This window comes from Mustela nigripes, chromosome X, assembly GCF_022355385.1.
Source record: "Mustela nigripes isolate SB6536 chromosome X, MUSNIG.SB6536, whole genome shotgun sequence".
NCBI classification, from domain to species: Eukaryota; Metazoa; Chordata; class Mammalia; order Carnivora; family Mustelidae; genus Mustela; species Mustela nigripes.
Window position 1 is genome coordinate 26922381 of NC_081575.1, and position 19299 is coordinate 26941679.

General features: G+C 41.4%; 1 protein-coding gene and 1 non-coding gene across 2 annotated transcripts in view; both read right to left on the reverse strand.

Moving 5' to 3' along the window:
* The window catches only part of LOC132006667 (glutamate receptor 3), a 227928-nt gene that overhangs the window by 58393 nt on the left and 150236 nt on the right, over positions 1 to 19299 (reverse strand). The gene's annotated exons all lie outside the window — the stretch shown is intronic.
* LOC132007994 (U4 spliceosomal RNA) lies at positions 15286 to 15425 on the reverse strand. The gene has a single exon (XR_009401527.1). It is a non-coding gene; the product is annotated as a U4 spliceosomal RNA (small nuclear RNA).

Here is a 19299-nt window from a genome sequence, read left to right on the forward strand (position 1 = left end):
TTCTCTGAGGGGCGCCTGGGTGGCTCAGTGGGTTAAAGCCTCTGCCTTTGGCTCAGGTCATGATCCCAGGGTCTTGGGATTGAGCCCTGCATCGGGCTCTCTGCTCAGTAGGGAGCCTGCTTTCTCCTCTCTCTCTCTGCCTGCCTCTCTGCCTACTGGTGATCTCTGTCAAATAAATAAATAAAATCTTAAAAAAAAAAAAAACAACTTAAGGGGGTTCCTGGGTTCAGTCAGTTGAGCATCTGACTCTTGATTTCGGCTCTGGTCATGATCTCGGGGATGTGGGGATTGCGCCCTGTGTTGGGCTCCTTGCTCAGTGGGGAGTCTACTTGAGATTCTCTCCTTCTGCCCCTTCCCCACTCTCTCTCTCTCTCTCTCCCTCTCTCTTTAAATAAATAAATAAAATATTTAAAAAATATAAAAAATATAAAATAAAAACAACTTGACAAGATAACAAAATTGCTTATGTATCAAAGCAGAACTATATATAAAAGGCCGTAATAGCAGTAAAAACAATTGCCCTTAATTGAGTGCCTAGTATATGGTAGACAGTGTGCTAGATGCTTTATATGTATTTAATCCCTTGAACAATTTAACAAATTAAGTATCATTAGTTTCATTTTCTAAAGAGGAATCTCAGCTAGCTAGAGGTTTTTTTTTTTTAAGATTTTATTTGACAGAGAAAGAGACAGCAAGAGCAACAACACAAGCAGGGGGAGTGGGAGAGGCAGAGGGAGAGGGAGAAGCAGGCTTTCCGATGAGCAGAGAGCCTGATGCTGGACTCCATCCCAGGACCCTGGGATCATGACCTGAGCAGAAGGCAGAGGCTTAATGACTGGGCCACCCAGGCACCCCTAAAGAGAGTTTAAGTAATATGCCCGAGGCCACACAGCTCAGAAGTAGTAAAGCTGGAATTAGAACCTGAATCTGTCTGCCTCTAGAACCCATATTCTTGGCAGTACATTACATGGTTTGTTAATATGCACTAAATGTCAAACACTAAAAATTGTTCTAGGTTCTTGGAGAAGAAGAAAAAGAGGTATCTAAGGTCTGCTGGAATGGATAGAGGTTTCCTGAAGGAGATAAGGTTTAAACTGGCTCAGAGGCATGGAACCACATATTTCAATATCCTTATCATGCTGGCATTAGAAGTTTTCCAGTCATTCATGGGCAGAGAGAGAGAGGGAGAGAGAGTGAGCAAATGAGAGAGCTGTTTTCAATTAATTTAAAATATGAGCCACATTTCTGACTGATTATTTATGGAGGAAATGAAAGGTTAATGAATGTCTTGAGCAAGTGATTTCTCACGCTGCCATGACACAAAATGAGCTATTAGGTATCTGCTGGGATGTATTCTTCAGTGTCCGCTGTGAGAAACCTCCCTACTGGTGACATTTGTTAACTCTGGATGGCAAGTTGGGACCATACATTTGTTGCATTTTTAATTCACTGACAACCCTCAACATAATAAAAGCAGAGGGTTTTGAGTTCTGCCAGAAAAATGAGTGAGATTCCTGAGGGCATCTGGCAGAACTTAGAGAAATAAAGCAGTAAGCCCAAAAGAAATGGGGTCTTTCTCACCAGAGGAAGGGCTTAGTGTCTTTTTGAGCAGAGGGGAGGTGCTCCCCTCTGTGTTGGGGGGAAAAGAAACATCAGTGTTGGGAGAAAAGTCCTGAATGAGAACCCAGGAGCCCAACCTTGTCATGTACTCACTGCTTGTTTATGCACAAATACTCAACGTAGTCCTGACTCCATTTCCTTCTCTGTAATCTGGGATGATGAACCTGGTCCTTCCTATCTCCTCAGTGTTGTCAAGATCAAAGTGAAAAACATCTACACTCGGGGTGGGACGTGCCTCATGTAATCACAAGAGGTTAAATAACCCTGGGTGGGGTGGGGGGGCGGTGGGTGGGGGGTCAATCCCTAAGACATTTGTGTTTCAGGTTCGGAAACGCTTGAAGCTATTGGAGTATCTGCTTCCGTCCCTGCCCAGGTAGTTTGTTCAGAAGAAGCTCATTTATCTGATGGTAGTAGCTGTCTCATATTATCACCTCATGAAACTTAGCTTACACTGGAAGGGATGGGAAAATTATCTAAAGATAGGAATCTTTAGGTGTCACAGAGCTACTGCTTCCAAGGCCCTAATTATTTCCTCATCCTTACTTCCAGCGCCTTCTTAACTCTTACTTAGCATGGAGTTCTTACCAATCTTGGTTTTGCACTTCACAGTCAAAGAAAAGCTGCAAATTAGGAAGGGTGTGTATAGAGGGAGGGCGTAATATTAGAAAGAGGCACGTTAGCAGCAAAGGATGTGACAGGCTGACTTAAAGGAGAGAGCAAACAGCATCATCCTCCTGCACAGTATCATCATGGATGCTATTGTCAAAGCCTCAGTCATCAGGGTCTGGTTGGTTGTGTTGGTAATTTCTGCTGAAAAACAAAACAAAACAAAACAAAAAAATAAAACAACCCACATGATACCTTTGCGGTAGGTTTCCAACAGAAATGTTCCCAGTCCTGATATTTAACAGAGTGCACTCTGATACTGTGATACCTTGAAATCTTACTTCCGTGAGGCAGCAGTGATCCTACCAATGTGAGCTAAGTGAGGCCTCGCCGCAAGAAGTGTCCTGTTTTAAACGTTCTGGGTCTTTCCCTGTTTTGCATTTTTGGTGCAGGGCTTGTGGGAGGGAGGGTTGGGTGGGAGGGCCGTGTGTGATACAATGCACAAAAGAACTAGTTAATGGGAGTGATTCTTGTGCAGTTAGTCCTCAATCTTGATTCTTGCCATCTGCTGTAGATGAACAAGGCATAAATTGTACCCTGAGCTATTTAATGACTCTGGTAACCAAGAGAATATTCAACTTTGCTTTTACAGTAATTATAATAGCTCTTTCTGAATTAGTTTCAGAACTTCAAGTAGAAAAGCTGTCTTAACAGTCTACTGTGAAATTTAAGGAGGAAATACCAAGTTTCAAAATCCTTATACCATATTCACTGTGCCTTTGTAAGAGCTGTTGGAGATGATGGATGGAAGATATGATGGCGGATATGATAAATGTAAAAAGGAGAGATGTGTCAAATGTAGATAAAATTCATTGTTTTAAGGAGATTTATTTTTAGCCTCACAAATAGGATCTGAAAGAACAAAATGCCACGATCCCTATTCATTGAAACTTAAACAACAGTTTTGTTTGCAGATGAAAACAGCTCTTCCATACTAACTCACTGAGTTGAGCATATAGCCGAGCATTAAATTATTTGTTAAAACAACCGATGAGAGGCGCCTGGGTGGCTCAGTGGGTTAAAACCTCTGCCTTCAGCTCAGGTCATGATCCCAGGATCCTGGGATCAAGCCCCTGCATCGGGCTCTCTGCTCAGCAGGGAGCCTGCTTCCTCCTCCTCTCTCTCTGCCTGCCTCTCTGCCTACTTGTGATCTCTGTCTGTCAAATGAATAAATAAAATCTTAAAAAAAAACCCAGTGAATCATGGCTACCCTTATTGACTCCCCCATCCGCTTATCTGTGACATTGGGGACTGGGTTTCACTGAATAGTTAAAAATAATCCAGAAAGTGTTAAAAAGATTGGTTTTCTATGTAAGAGGCCATTTCTTTATCAATCTAATACTCAATCTAGACATTTTCATAATTTTAGAAATTTGAAATTAAATTGCTCCATAAGACTACTTGAGAGAGGCCCACAGACCCTTTGGGAGCAAAAGCATCTGTTTTTCTATGCTTGCATTAAAAAAAAAATATGTGTATGTGGAAAAGTGTCTATGATTTTTTTCCCCCTTAGATCCATCTGGTATGCAGATTAGGTTATTTGCAGACCTAAGTATCTCCATGTTTGGATTTTCTACATTGGTGCCAAAAAAGGATCTATGTATAAAGATTGATCTTGCTTTGAGTACAGAACATGCCTTGCCGCTCACCTTAATCTGCTTCTCTTTGATTTAGGTACCCTGAGAAGTCTAGGGGGCTAGGGAGAGAAATGAGGGAGGCTGCCAGTTTTAATTTGCCTGGTTTACCTATTGTATAGGCATTTTCTCTTTAAGGAAAAACCCACATTCCTTGTGATTAAAGGGAAAACATTTCTCAGTTCCCCCTTCCATTTCTGCTTTCTTTTTTTTTATAGTTATAAAAAGATATGTTGTCCTATGGCAACCTATCTAATTTCAGCTGTGTTGGGAGTTAAATAGTGGTATGCTTCAAAAATCAGCCTCAGAATATGCCACATTTCCCAGAAGAAATCTTCCATCAGATATGATAAAAGGCATTCATTTTCTTGAATGAAAACCTCAAGCTACTAAATTGCTTTAGTCTTAGTAAACATATATCAGAAGTCAATTCTGTTAGAATTATTTTGCAATAATCTCAATCTGCACACACATGCTCTCCTTTAACTGGAAGATAGTGAGTGCTTCATCTTGCAGTCATTTGACTTGAATAAGTGTGCTGGATTAGTGAGGCAGAGAAGAGCCAATCACCCATCCCAAAGTCAGCCCAATGGCAGTGGGGCTGGGGGTGGTGTCAATGGAGAAAGATGGGCTGAAGCTTTTCATAAAGAAGGAAAATTGGAGTATAACCAAAAAATCTCAACAGCATTTATGCTGTCTAGAGGAGAAGCTTATGCAGAGAGAAGGCAATTGAATAAGGCATCAAATAAAACGCCAGGATGTGAGGATTAGAGGACAAGGATTTCACCAAAGAACACGTCTTTGGGAAGTTTCACTTACCAGGCTTTAATAGTGCATTCACTATGACTGAATAGAATATACAGAAGAGTTAATGCTAAACAGCAGAAGAGGCAAAGAGAACGTACAAATGATAGGCAATACATGGCCACGAGTAAGTTAAAGGAGCAACAGATTATTCTCACTCCTGTGGATAAGGGATCATTTCAGTGCATGTTGACCTTGGGAGGGATACCTCTCTGTATTAACCCAGAAACAGTATATCTCAAATTTTAGTCCCTCGAAGACTTCTTCTTTTTTTTTTTTTTTAATTTTTTATTTTTTATAAACCAATATCCCTCGAAGACTTCTATTATGTCCTATCCACATACTGCAGTACTATTATTTACTTCATATTTATCTTTATAGCTACTCCTTTTCTTAAATTTAGCCATGTCTAAAGCAATAATATCCATGAAACTACATACAAGAAAATAAATGCAACTGTATAGAAATAAAATATATTCATCCAGATGTCACTGAAAATCCTGTGGTATACTGCAAGGGATGGCGGGAAATAATGCCTTAAAACCATCACGTCTTTAGCAAAGAGAATGTAGATTGTGTCTCTGTCCTGATAAAATAAGGTTAATTTGCCTTGTGGTTCAAATCTTGAGTATCCTTACCTACTTAAAAGGTTCCTGAGTTTTGTAAGAGAGCAAAATGATGGACAGAGTTTTGGAGGTAACAAATAATACCTGGAACTGAGTACAAATGACAAATCTGGAAACTCTGCAAAACATCTACTAAGGCAATTTACATGTACTGCCTTCCCCAGGAAGTCCAGCAGCTTTGAGCCAATAATGAATACTTAAGTTCCACCAGAACTTCCTGTAAAATGATGTGTTTCCACACACTGTGTCTTTTCTTGGAGTACTTCATCTGGAAGATCTTTCACAGTACCCTATTTATATTTGGAAATATTCTAGATGTTTTTTCAGGTAGGTGAGGTAGGGTAATTTTAATTAGTATTCAGCCTAGAATAATACAGCAAAAAGGACGTTAGTTTCTCTTCAGCATACCCATATGTATGACTTTTGTAGTCTCTCTGAACTTGTTTTCACTATCCCCCTAAATTAGTGATAATTTATTTTACAGTACATTTTTATTTTTCACTTTTTAAAAACAGATTTGTTTATTTATTTGAAGGGGTAGGAGCAGAGGGAGAGGGAGAGACAATCTCAAGTAGACTCCATGCTGAGAGTGAACCCAACGTGGGGCTCTATCTCATGATCTTGAGATGGTGACCTGAGTTGAAACAAGGAGTCAGATGCTTAACGGGCTAAACCACCCAGGTGTCCCTAAACAATATCTATTAAATACCAGCATTCTTCATGTATTCTTTTATGAATTTTACTGTCACTTATGTTCATACTTACAACTTTGGCTTTAATATTTATAACTTTATTCTAAATATCAAAAGGTATCCTTTTTCTTTGTAGATTTTCCAGAATCATTTGGGCCCAAAGCACTATCATCCTGGATTCCTAAGATGTACTTGGAGAATTATACAGGTGGTAATAGAAGGCTTGAGAGTGCCAGTGGACACATTCTTTGTAAATTTTTTTTTCATTATTTGGATTAAAAAAAAAAAAGAAACGACAACATCTGGCATACAGCTGAATAGTCACTCAAATATGTGTTGTTTCCAACTATAACCACTTGGGAATATGTGGAATAATGCAGGACTTCCTTCATTCCCCAAGTCACATTTCCCAATCTTTAGGTATTTATCAGCATCAACAACTCTAGTAGTACACCTAAAGTGACATCTTATAATGTTTTCTTTATAGATGTGATCTGAATCACCCTTAAAGCCTGGGAAAAAATTGGTATTTATTTAAGGTGATGTACTAGAAAGAGCCAGATGGTTCTGGATTCAGAGCCTGCCGTTTACCCATTAGCTCCATACAGTGTGCAAAATTGAGCTATGGCTGGCTGGGTAGAGTATTAGAAACTCAGGTTCAGTCCAGAATGATGGAGCCTCCATGTTGGGAGGAGAAAGGAAGGAACATTTGGTGTGGGGACATGGAGAATGAGATGTTCTCCTTAGAACTCCCTATATTATGCTTCTGTGCATAAAGCTTCTGTTTATTCAATACTTCTAGCATTTGATATCCCAATCTGTGATATTTTCTGATTGTTGAAGGAAGCAAGTGAACAAATTTATATTTTCAAATAAAAGGAAATAGATCTCAGAAACCCAGTATATTTGGGGGGCCTTTGTTTTTTAGGAGAGTGGCAGATTTCTCCCTCTTCTAAAACCCATGTCATTGAAGTCTCTCTCTATTTGGCAATGGATAACAAATGATAGAGACTTCGTTCATGGCAGGCCAAACACAGAATTCTCCTAATTCTCAAATGTTTGGTTTTCTTTGGTCTTTCACACTTGTTGTTTGAATTTGGCATTATCTTCCCCACTCTGACAGCTTATCTACCTTTCTGATTCCACTGACTTGATAACAGTTCAAGCACTTCAGGCAGAATTACAGAGGCTCAGCCCCAAACAGAGGGCTCCTGAAGGGAATTTTGTGAGCCAGTTATTAAGCCATTAGTAACTTGAAATCAGCCATGGTAGGAGTATTTACAGTATAGACATCAGCCAACATGATAAATCAGGGCTTTTCCCCCTTGAGAGCCAGTTTACCTGCATAGCACACCCACATACCACTGGACTCAAAAGGAATAGGGATTGATGTCCCTAGTGGATGGAAGAGTTACCTCACTTAACCACATTTCATTCATCTCTTCTTCTAATGGACATTTGTTGAGTGCCTGCTCTGTGCCAATCCTGGGGCCAGATGCTGGGGAGACAGAGGTCACTAAAACCTGGTCCCAAGCCTGGAGGATCTCAACACCAGAGGAAGAAAGACTGACAAATTAACAGACAATTACAACCCAGCGGGAGAAGTATGAGGACAGAAAAATGTACAAGGTACAACTGAGGAGAGCATGATAAACTCATAACCCACTTGAGATAGAAAAGGAACCAAGATGCCCTTCAACGGACAAATGGATAAGGAAGATGTGGTCTATATACACTATGGAGTATTATGCCTCCATCAGAAAAGATGAATACCCAACTTTTGTAGCAGCATGGACGGGACTGGAAGAGATTATGCTGAGTGAAATAAGTCAAGCAGAGAGAGTCAATTATCATATGGTTTCACTTATTTGTGGAGCATGACAAATAGCATGGAGGACAAGGGGAGATGGAGAGGAGAAGGGAGTTGAGGGAAATTGGAAAGGGAGGCGAACCATGAGAGACTATGGACCCTGAAAAACAATCTGAGGGTTTTGAAGGGTGGGGGGGTGGGAGGTTGGGGGATCCAGGTGGTGGGTACTGGGGAGGGCACGGATTGCATGGAGCACTGGGTGTGGTGCAAAACCAATGAATACTGTTATGCTGAAAAGAAATAAAAAACAAAACAAAACAAAAAATAAAAAAAAAAAGTGCTTTGTCTCCAAACTAAATACCTAAACAAATTTTTCCTGTGGTTTTTATAAGTGGGAATCTGACAAACAGGTAACTTAAAGAGGATGCTATTTTGAAAACAGAGTGATGTCTTTCAGAGGGCTATTTCTCTTGATTTCAGAAGAGCCTCATTGTTTTACAGTGCTTACACACTAGAAGAAAGATTTTTATTTAGGCCAATACAGGCATTTGTTGTGATGGCGGCCAGGGTTGGCTCCAGAAGAAATTGTGATTGAAATGATGGGTTGAAAAAGTTAAGTTAGAAGGGGTCTAAGTGGTTATGCAGTAAATACAATGGGATCTGCTAAGGGCAATGTGTTCCAGCTTTGCCAGTTACAAGCTGTGTAACCATGGGTGAGTTACTTAACCTCTCAGACTTAGTTTTCCATCTGTAAAACAGAGAACATAATAGTTGATAGGAAGTTGAGTCGGGTGGTCACGAGCGCAGGGTAGACTGCCTGGATTAGACTCCCTACTTTGCCCTTTCATAGCTGTGTAGCTTTAAGCAATTAACTTAAACTGTGTTTCAGTATACTCATCTTAAATAGGTCTGTCATTAGTACCTACTTCATAGAGTTGCATCAAGGAATAAATGAAATAATGCACCTATGGTTCTTTTTTTAAAATTATGTTCAGTTAGCCAATATAAAGTACATCATTAGTTTTTGATGTAGTGTTCTCAATGATTCTTTAGTTGCTTATAATACCCAGTGTTGATCACATCACCTGCCCTCCTTAATACCCATTATTCTTAACATAGTGCCTGATGCTTATCCCATATTTGTTGTGTTTTCCCTTCCTTATTCCTATTGTAATGCTCCCTCCCACCATCCTTTTCCACAGAAATCACATCTGTCCTTCAAGGCCTGCTCCTATGCAGCCTCTTCCATGAAGGCTTCCCTGATTTCATGTCCCTTATTCTCAAAATGTACCAAAGTGGTTTCCTGCTGCTGTGGGGTAAGGGAGATAGAGAGGCATCAGAATTTGGTGCAGAGTGGGTATTGGAGCCACTGGTCAGGATAGCATGGGGTTGGAGGTGCAAGGAAAGAGCTGAAGTTTGCATGCAGGGTTCAGGCATTTGAATGGAGGGTAAATGAATGACAGGAATTGGGGAGGGGGTAAACCAACAACATAGTAACCCACACTATCATTCTCCACCGCCCTCTCCTTTCCTGACCCAATGCTGATTAGGACCAGGAATCCAAACTACACAGAAATCACGGTTGAGAAGATGTGTGTGGGGAGCTGGAGGTGGGACAGTGTTCTGCCCAGAGACAAAGAAGCCCCCACAGGCCATTACTGAACTGAACATGTGTAGTCATCGCAGTGTTGTAGCACAGGAGAGAATGGGGGTTGGCAGTGGACAGGGAGAAAGGGGAGAGCAGAAATTTGGTAGAGTCTGTAAGACAGATCTCTCCTCTGCATGGTAGACATTTGCCGGGAGTCTTGGGCTGCCCCACACTGAGAGAAACAACGGGTCCTTGGCTTTATCCACGCTGCATTTCAGGAGCAAGGAGGCAGAACAATTCCAGGATTTCCCATTTGATTCCACAGAGGGCTTGGGGACAGAGAGAACACGAGGAACGTCATTCACATTCTTTGGAGATCCAGGCTATCGGAAGGTCTTAAGACAGTATTTCTCAAAGTATGTGTTGTGGGGGATAACCCAGAGAATGTAGGAAAATGCAGGCACTTGGGCACCTCTCTGGAGAGTCTGATTCAGAAAGTCTAGGTCAGAGCCAGGGAGTTTGCTTTTGACACTCAGTTGATTCTGATGCCCACTGAAGTCTAGGACTATCTTTCCATATGATAATAAATGCACTTTGAAAAGCTAATAAGATCTTCAATTATGGGATTCTCATGAAAGGGGTTAAGAAGGGAGACACTGGGTTTATAGGGTGCTTCTTTCAAAAGCTTCCATGGGAAGGGTGGCAGGGGAGGGCAGCATGAAGACACTCACTCAGACTCCTGGGACAGGAGCCAAAGGAAGAATCTCTGACAGATTCTTGTTTTAGACAGGACTGCCCCAGAGGCGGACTCTTGAGACAAAGAATCGAGGGACAGTAGTTGGGATTCCAGGAAGCTTTGGTAGGGGAGTGAGGAAATGAGAGAGCAAAGGGAAAGAAGCCAGTCCAGGGACATTCCTGAGCAGGTTGGCTCTGAGTATCTCTGAGAGTGGTGTGTGAGGGCTGGGAAACTGGAGGCTTTGTCCTTCACTCTCCATTCAATGTTGGCTGATAGCTTCCATCAGGAATATTAATTCCTTCCCAGGGCTGCTGTTGTTTCTTTTTTTTTTTTTTTTAAATTTTACTTATTTGAGAGAGAGAGAGAGAGAATGAGCAAGCAGGAGCTGGGGGAGGAGCAGAGGGAGAGAGAGAGAGAAACAGACTCTGTCCTGAGCAGGAAGTCCACCATGGGGTTTGATCCCAGGACCCCAAGATCATGACCCAAGCCAAAGGCAGATGCTTAACTGACTGAGCCACCCAGGTGCCCCCTGCCCCAAACTTCTGACTTTCTCACTCTCAGGCTGGGAGAAAGGCTTCCAGTGGAGAATAACACGTGCTTGCAATAGGAAGCTGCTGGAGTGGGTAAAAAAGGCTAGTGCCAAGGGGCCATGGGTAGGACATCCCCAGCACCTGTTACAACTGCCGTGATCCTTAAGTCACACATACTGCATCCTAAAGTTTACATATTGCTTTGTCGAGCATCATTGCGACGGATGGAAAAATAAAACAAAACATGAGGTAAGCAGGAGAGCATCATGGTGGTGGGAGTGGATCCTGGAGTCAGACTGACCTAAGGCACCAGTTCTTCCTCTTCGTTAGCCAAGTGGCCTTGGGTAAGTCATTTTACCTCTCTGAATCTCAGTTTCCACATCTAAAATAGGAATCATAATGGCACCTACCTCATAAGGCTACTGTGAGGCCTAAGTGAAGAAATTCATTTAAAGTTTCTAGCAGAGCATGTGAGATTTAAAGGGATTCAACCAATATTGCTTCCCTCTCTCCCATCCCTATATCTTTACTTATCTCATGTACCCCATAGCACAGAGCCCCAGTGTTTGGCACCAAGGTGATGCTTAATAGATGTTTCAAACATGGAAGGCTTAAAACCACCTTGGAGAAAAGTCCAGATTGCTTAGGAAGTGGTATAAGAAGGTGCCATAAGAAGGTGCCATTTAAAGTAATATAAAATTGAGAAAAGTGTATTGAGGGGATGGGCATTGAACAAGTTCAGACACAGGGAAGGCTCTCTCTTGGAGAGGAAGATGCCTTGTAGACTGGATTTTGAATGATCAGGGGCAGGGGACTGTTGCTGGCAGAAAGAAGGGAGAAGAAGAGCCCTTGTGGGAAGATGCCTTGGACTAAGGCCTGGTGGTGGGAGAGAACAGAAGATGTTTAAACACAAGCTCACATTTATTGAGCATTTACCATGTACATGGCATGGTGGAAACTGATTTTTCACATGCTTTACCTAATTGGATCCTCACCACAACTTTTGAAGGTAGGTACTAGTATTAATTTCATCTTCCATGTCAGGAAACCGAAGCCCAGAGAAGCTGGGTAACTTGCCCGAGGCCTCACGGGCAGAAAATGATGGAACCTGGAGTCACAATCAGATCTGTCTGAATCCAGAGCCCAGTCACTGGGTGATTGCAGCTCTACTAATGATTAGTGATCATAAGAACTATATTATGACTGTGGGATGATCAGATCCCACTATGAGCTTAATACAACAAGACTAAGGACCTACTGTTATTATGTATTATTACCTAAGAGGGGAGCAGTTATGGCCTGAATCTTTGGAAATTCTCCTTTTTGTGGGGCGTCCTGGGAATTTCCCTTTAGTTTCCCCTAATTATTTCTCAAAGCTGTGGGCCTGGTTCATATGATCCTAACTCCAATTTTTGATTCCTTCTCAGAGTACAACATGGGTTGTCATTGTTTCATCGTGAGCTGCACTTATGATGAATGCTGGATAATCAGAACAAAAGCACAGAAAAAATAATTAGGAGGAACCAAAGGGAAGAGGCTCATAGTCTTGAATAAGAGACTGTGCAAGAGGTTTCTAGGACTCAGTCCCTGAAGCTCTGATAATGTATTTTGATCCTTGTCTGCATGCAGATGAATGAGTCCATCAAATGAAAGGCAGTTTGTCACAGTCCAGGTTATTTAGCTAGTTAATTAAAAGTCTGAGTAAGCTGGTGTCTCTCTGCACTGGGCTCTGAAGATACCAAACCTATGTCCTGACCAGGTAAGTTAATTTAAAATAAGTGACCTCAATTGGGTAATGGTTGCAAGTTCAAATTCAAGAATTGCTATAATCAGTCCCAGATGGATCTTAATTGTTCTTTCAGGAAACAGAGTGGGGAAGGGGGAAAGAGAAATGCCCAAGCCCAAAGTAAAGGTTATTAGCCATACCTTTTGAACGCAGGGGAGATGATGGGGGCAGGGTATATGTACTGTGTGTAACAGAATATTGCTGCTTTTCCAAATGCACCCTTCCAGAACCAGTATGTAAAATGGGTCTAGCTCTTTTTCAAATAAGATCTAAAGAAACTGAGAAATCTGAACCATGTGGTCTCGGGCAAGTTATTTAACCTTCTTAAGTCTGTTTCTCATCTATGTAATAGAGAAAATGCTATTCACCCTACCTACCTCTGAAGTTTAAAGGAGATACATTGCAAAAAAAGCTTTGAAAAAATGTGGAAAGTTCTACAGGGCAGTGTATATTCTTGCTTTAAGCCAGGAGAGTTTCCCGATCAAAGATTTTTGATTTGAGAGTAGAAGGCCCTATGTATGGACCTCTTTTTATTTTTCCTTGAGACTTTGTCATAAACCAGGTACCTTCTAAACGACACCTCTTGAAAGGTGAAAGGGTCACAATGAGTGGTATGTTCAGCCTCATATCTGTGTGGTGGTGTGTGATGTTCTAACTTCTTGGGAGGTGTACCCATGGAACTGAAAATGATTTTAGCTTTGTGGGTTTTCAGAAGAAGTCAGATTATGAAATTGGATCCTTTTCCATTCACGTTAAAATCTTAGACTTGAAATTACATGCTAGCAAAGCCCTGTGGTAGCATAAGGTCAGTTTCGGTCACAGTGAAAGCAGGATTGCATTATCCCCATTTTTTTTATATATGAATGCTTGGGTTTCCCTACAGTGTTCTGATGCATTCTAATTGCCCATATCTTCCCCAGCCCTGGAAGTCAAATTAATAAGAATTTGTATAGTGGTAAAAATAATATAAGCCCAAATTCCTAACCTAGTACAAAGCCTTGGAAGACCAAGAATTTGACCACATTGGGTCGCACTAACGACTGCCTTTCCCCCCACTTGATTCCACTTTTAAAGGGAATTGTATTGTGCTATGCATTTGAGTCCCTCTTAATGGAATATAAGCATCTAAGACAGATTTACAGCCTATGCCTACTGACAGTAATCACAACTGTTTATCCTGCAAGCCTAAACAATACTCATTTAAGGGGCTTGGTTTTAAATCAGAGTCTGCGTTCTGCCTTGTTAGATGAACCAAGCAAGTAATGGAGTTGTGTCTCCCAGAATTGTATTGTTATTGAAGGGCTGTGCCTTTTGCTGAAAAGAGCTTGAGGTCATAATGAACAAATAAATGAACAAAAAACCCTGGCTCTACATTACCCTTCATCACTGGGAAACACTCATCCATGGTAGGGAGCAGAAGAGGACAAAGCTCTGCTAGGATTTTGCAAAGGTTTAAGTTATAGGCTGAAACCCCCTTTCTAGAAATCTTCCTGGGGAGTTCCAGTAGCACATGCAGCATGAATAAAAGACATAATATGCGGTGTGTAGGACTGGTGATTATTCTCCAAGTGATAAATGTCAGAACTTTTTTTTTTCTTTTTTACTAAAATGTCAAGAAGCTATTTGTTTAATGCAATAGATCTTATTGAGCACTTACTAGGTTCCAAACTGTTTTGGATGCTAGGATTACAGCAGTGAACAAAACACAAAAAACCCTGCCCTCATGAAGCCTAGACTCTAGTTGGGTTGGCTAGTGATTGCTCCATCCTGTGAATTCCTAGGTGGTTTCCAGCTCATCTTTCTCAGGCTACTAATGATGTATTGATTTAGGCATGTGTTCTGCCATCCTGATTAGACTCTAGATCCTTGAGGGCAGGGCCTCAGTTTAAACTTGTTTTATCATTCAGCACAGTGCCCTGTGGGCATGTATTCAATCAATGTTTGTGGATGATGGGAATAAAGACAATTGGAAATACAAGGAGGAAGAGTGAGAAGTGACTTTAGCTTCAAATGTTATCTTTCTCGGGTAGTATGTTTTGCTATGAACAGACTATCTTAACTTATACACTAATTCCAGATAGTTGGGTGGGAAGTGGGATGGGGTGAGGAAGCTGGTGGTCTATTCAGGGGAACCCATCTGCAGATTTCTATTTGGCCCATGTATTGGCATAATCTCGGGTGGTGTGCCGTGAGGAGTATGGGCTCTAAAATCAGATCTGGGTTTAAATCCTTGCTTTTTCACCTCAGTCAGCATCTTCACTGTAAAATGGTAGTGTGGTTTAATCTCTAAGTAGAAGCCTCTCATTTTGGAGACCATGTTATTACATTACTTGGTGGAAAAATCCCATTTCTTGGGGATTGAAAGGTCGTGACGAAAGGTAGAGTCATGTTTTGGCCAATACAGCCCATATTCTTCTTGGTATCAAGTTTCTACCATTCTGTTTTATGACATCTGAGCTGGTCTTAATATCCTAATTGGCACTGCTTATTAGCACTCACTCTGACAAGTAGTAAGTGGTGTTTATCACACCTATGCAAATAGAAACTTCCACTTTCTTCCACCAAACCAGATGAAGTATTGGGTCCTTGAAGACTCAGTTCAACAAATCATCAGGAGAAGGACTCCCTGATCTCCAAGTCAGGCTGAAGGAGACGTGTTTCTTCTGCATTCCAGGAGGATCTGTGTGCCCTTTATCGCACTAGACCACTATCATCTGTTTACTCGATTGCTTCCCTACTAAACCATGAGCTTTTTAATGGCTGCAACCATGTGTTTTACTTGATTTTTATTTTTTTCTTTGAACTTCTCACTAGTTCTTATCCAGGACAACAGAAATAGGCAGAGTGAATAGGAATGTTGTCTTGCTTTCAATTAGCAATAATCGCGCCTCGGATAAACCTCATTGGCTACGATACTGCCACTGCGCAAAGCTTTCAAGGAGAGCTTGAAACCATCTCCTTAGATTTCAGCAGATCTGCTGGAAGGGATTGTGCGTAGAGCCTCCTGTTTCCTTTTTTCATGCAGTTAAGAAGATAAAGCCATTCACTTGTTTCCCCCGCTTCAAGTAGTATTCCTGTATATGTAGATTCTATGAAGAGGACACTTGAGTAATGGGTCCTTTTCAGTTTTCATAAAGAATCAAGTCTGAGCTAGTTTTTACACAGAAAGCCTTTGTTAGATATGTTGGGTTCTGTTGAAATGAGATTGCAAATGGAACGATCCCTGTCCTCCTCTGGACGAGAGTAAGGGGAAATTCATCACCATCTGACAAGTTTTCAGCTAAACTCTGAGCAAAGCAAATAATATGGAACTCATGAAATCAGTTTGTAAATTGAACAGCTTTCACTATGTTTGGAGAAACCATACATTTTTCCTCTTGGTTCATAGATCTTCCAGTATCTGGATCATTATTAACATAGATAGCCCTTTTTCTTTACAAATAGTTTGATGGCAAGATTGCCATGCGTGCTTTGACATGACTTAAGTTAAGAGAATGAGTTTCGGGTCACTGAGTGGTAAGGGCCATGAAAGAAAAGTGGGTAGGATTTCATGTGTATTGTCTTTTGAGGGCTCTCGGTCACTGGCTATAGTTTAGCAAACAGGGTTTTGTGGTGGAGGCTGCAGGGGACAGAGTCGCTGGGGAAGGAGACCCCTGGGAAGTTTTCTCAGGCAAAAAATGCCCTCCTGGGGCACCTGGGTGGCTCAGTGGGTTAAGCCGCTGCCTTCGGCTCAGGTCATGATCTCAGGGTCCTGGGATCGAGGCCCCGCATCGGGCTCTCTGCTCAGCAGGGAGCCTGCTTCCCTCTCTCTCTCTGCCTGCCTCTCCATCTACTTGTGATTTCTGTCTGTCAAATAAATAAATAAAATCTTAAAAAAAAAATGCCCTCCCACTTAGTTTCAATATTCCACAATTAGTACTTTATCTTCAACAGGCTGGGTGTGAGAAGCGTTCTGGGGAGGAGATGAGAATGACATTGCCCTTCCCTTATGAATGCAAATGCTTGAGGATTCCGGGAGGGACCTGCTGCCACCTGCTATTGGTGTAGCAAATGCAAAGGAACTAAAAGCTCTGTTGAGAGATACACTTTCCTGTCACTCCTTACAACTCTCTCTGAGTGGCTTGGTGGTCGTTGCCATGGACACCAAATAGCAAAAGGGTTTGGGTCAGAGTTTGAAGGATTGCGCTGTGCTTGAGTGGGTGAAACTGAAATTAAGTTAATGCATGTACAAAGAAGGTGTGCTTCTCTCCTTTGTGCCTTTGAGAAAACTGCAACAAAGCAGTCTGTCAAGCAACAATTGATTTTATATTGGCCAGGGAAGGGGGAGGAGGAGCGATTTATTGAGTAGGAGGTTCTCAAGTTAAGCACAGGCAGTAGTTTGAAATAGGTCAAAAGAAGTGAAAAGGACTTGTCAGAGCTGTTGAGGACATAGCAGCGAAGGAACTTAAAAATTGTCATTAAGAAGTTTTTGATACTATCTTCTTTGACTGTCTAGTCCCCTGATGCAGTGTTCCTGGGTCTTCATCTCTCAATCTAAGACACAGTGTTACTGAGGTCCTACTCTGTTTTGGTTCTTCCCTCTTATTTACCTCTGTGAGTGTGTGTGTGTGTGTGTGTTTTAGATAATATCATTTTAAGGTTCTGATTTGCACATTGGTTCACCTAGTTCTGTGTCCCCATTCTTAAGACTGGCAGGCACATTGTCTGGCAACATTGAACTTTGAAAGAGATGGCACCCTTCCTGCCCCTGTCCTCAATAATGATCCACTTATACCTACAGCTAGAATTTCCACTGTTGGGGCAATTAAAGGCATGAAAACATCCGAAGTTAAACCATGGAAATTTTAATACAATACCCATGTTTAGGAAAGACCTTTTTGGCCCACAAAATCATAATCAAAGCACCTGCCACCCCCTAGTAAGACTCACAGATCCAGACATTTAAGGTGACTCCCCCACTTCAGTCTCCCTCTTCTTAGATGCACCTCAGATTATAGAAGAAACTTAGATCCTTTTTGAGTTCTCAGGCTCAGTGACCACACGTTCTTTTTCCTTGTTCATTTTCTCCTCCTTAAGACATGAGGTGCAATGACTCTTACGCTTGATATGTGTAGACTTGCCCTCTCTGAGGATCTTAGAATACTTGAGAGAAATAGTCTGATTCATCTTGTCACCCTGTCAGGTAAGGAAGTCTTCTTATATTTTATGGCCGGAGTCACTAAAATGATGAAAGGCGAGGTGGCTGTACAAGGTCACATGGTGATCTTGAGATAGAACTCAGCCAACTTTTGGGTCTTTGGCCTAGCAATGGATTACTTCAGAAGATATTTGTCAACTGCTATTCTTTTCCCAAGTAAGGCATTGCGGGGGCTCATGTGTATTTGGGAGGCTCTTTGGTAGCTATATTTATTTTTAAAGGTTGGAGAGAGACTAGTGGTACCTGGCTACTTCTTTCTTCCCCTTACCTCTACCTCTAGTGACATGACAATAATTGTCACCAATCTCCCAAGTCCTGGTTCTGGCCTGTTGAAAGGAACCCCTTACTTGGTACTTTGTTATAACCTCTGGGCAGATATAGATCTGGACTGAGGGAAGGCTGCCCCAACAGACATGAGATTTGACTGGAAGGGCCAATGGGGTGGTTGTAACAAATTGACTAAGGACTCTTTCCCACACTCCATCTTATCAAAGTCCAGACCTTGGCATGGATCAGTTAATTATCATTGCCTTTCAGTGTTAGGGCAGTAAAGAACTTGAATTTGCATATTTTATTTTATTTTTTAATCACTGCACTTATTTTGCTTGGTGTCTCTCTATAGGAAATCCCAGAAATCTAAATTATTTTAAACATAAGGGTCCTGTGGCAATGGGAACAATAATTAGCTTTTGCATTGCTGTTGTAAACTGTGGTTCTTGCAGCCCTTATGAAACTGTTTGTTACAGCATCTGTTAGAATCTAGGACAAGGCTCCTGTAATCATGCAGCTGTGTGATGAACCTTCTAATTGCTACATTTTTGTTGCTCTTAATCTGGGTAAATTTCCTAATAAAGCATGATGATGATTCTAAAAAATTCATTAATGTTTACAAGGCAGTTATTCCAATGCATAGGATTTAGTCAACCTCTCAGTGCCTGCAAAGGCTTACCCAGCACATTCACTGTGTAAGCCATACAAAGGAACAGGTATCAAGGTGTTTTCCTCCTATGCTAACTGAAAATGTACTCTTTGCCTGTGGAGGGATGAAAGAGCTATGTATGGTCAATGTGTCCTTTCTATTTTTTTTTAAAGACCTGCAGTCTCACTTGATTAAGTGATGGGATCAACTCAAAACAAAAGAAAATATTTGTATTGGTTTTATTGTTGCATTTTAATTTGTTCATATCTTTAGAAGTTTGGAATAAGTTACCAGGCTTAATCCTAAAATATTGGTTTTAATAGATGGGGGAGAAGACCTTTTGATGGAATACATTTTTTATTGATTATTTTTATTAACATATAAAGTATTATTTGCCCCAGGAATTCAGGTGTGTGAATCGTCAGGCTTACACATTTCACAGCACATACCCTCCCCAATGTCCATAACCAAAGCACCCTGTCCCTAACCCCTACCCCCCGGCAACCCTGAATTTGTTTTGTGAGATTAGGAGTCTCTTAGGGTTTGTCTCCCTCCTGATCCCATCTTGTTTCATTTTTTCCCTTCCCTACCCCCAAACCTCCACTCTGCCTCTCAAATTCCTCATATCAGGGAGATCATATGATAATTGTCTTTCTCTGATTGACTTATTTCACTCAGCATAATACCCTCT